This window comes from Palaemon carinicauda, chromosome 38 (genome assembly GCF_036898095.1).
Source record: "Palaemon carinicauda isolate YSFRI2023 chromosome 38, ASM3689809v2, whole genome shotgun sequence".
NCBI lineage: Eukaryota > Metazoa > Arthropoda > Malacostraca > Decapoda > Palaemonidae > Palaemon > Palaemon carinicauda.
Window position 1 is genome coordinate 34,534,448 of NC_090762.1, and position 1,249 is coordinate 34,535,696.

Below are 1,249 nucleotides of genomic sequence, written 5' to 3' on the forward strand. Positions count from 1 at the left end.
CTACTGAATCTCATCTTTATTTCTTGGACAAAATGTCACAGGCTACTTTTGTTTTATAATGATATTCAACTGTGATAATTATAATATTTATCGATGACTTTGTGGTGGTATTTTGTTTTTTTATATCTTCATGTGTACAGTATGTATTATCATTGTGGCTCCTGTATCATGCCAACAATATTTGATATGAGAATCACAATGGAAATAAGAGCCATTGCTCTCTCTAGTGCTATCATTGACCACATGGTGCATGTCATGGTATGCACTGTAATCTTCCGTTTATCTATGATTCATTCTTCGATTCTACTATTTTGTATATATAATCATGTAACCTGTACAAAAATCTCTCTATCTAGTCTCTATCTAGAGAAAAAAAAATAGCTATACGGCCTGTCGTTGTAGTGAATGTATTTGTATGAAATTACCAAGATATCTTATTAATATCGTAACCAAATTATACATACACATACAATGGAATATTGATTTAAAACTGTGTCTATACAAATGGGTGTGTAAGACGACTACGTCACTATCAGCTGGTTTCGTCTGGCAGCGACGTAAAAAATAGCTACCATGTAGTTTCAGTTTTATAATTATTTTCTTCTTTTATTGTAAATTGTCTAGAATAAAATTTTCAATTCCATATGAACATTTAAATTCATTGTCATTTTGGTTATCATATAGTATAAAATTATAGAAAAATCTTACCTTTTGGTAAAAAGACTAACTTTAAAAAAAAATATATCTTGCAACTTCATCACCCTAACGTTGAATGCGACGTCTGCACAAGTGCATCGTTCGAGTCATTCGCCCTATGTGTCAGTCGCTGGCCAACTTTCGTCAAGATCACAACTTTGTTAAGTCTTCCGATCTTCTTTTTCGAATTTGTATTGTGCCACGTTCTACGAGCATCACATCTTGTCCATTTTCAACTAATCAGGTAAAACAGAAGTCTTTCGTCTAATCAAATCAATAAAGTAACTTCGAAAGTGTTACAGGTGCAGTGCCTAGACTGGTTTATTGATCTTGAAATGTCTAGTTTACTTGAGAATGTAATAATCATGTTTTTTTTCTTCTTTTAATGCTACTGTTTATTCTTCTATTGATATTCTATATATGTTGTAACAGTAGACTATGATATCCTGATTCGCAATGGCTTACCTCAAGGCTAAGCATGACGCAATCAGTGCCACCTTTTAAGCTTTTAATTAGATATGCTAGGCATGGAATTCATATTACTAGAGGATTC

At 32.5% G+C, this 1,249-nt stretch overlaps 1 protein-coding gene across 1 annotated transcript in view; it reads left to right on the forward strand.

The window, feature by feature from the left end:
• The first annotated feature begins 806 nt into the window (after positions 1-806).
• LOC137630537 (deoxynucleoside triphosphate triphosphohydrolase SAMHD1-like) overlaps positions 807-1,249 on the forward strand; it is a 24,321-nt gene continuing 23,878 nt past the window's right edge. The window contains exon 1 of the mRNA XM_068362054.1: positions 807-940. The gene's annotated coding sequence lies outside the window, so the exon portion shown is untranslated. The remainder of the gene's footprint in view (positions 941-1,249) is intronic.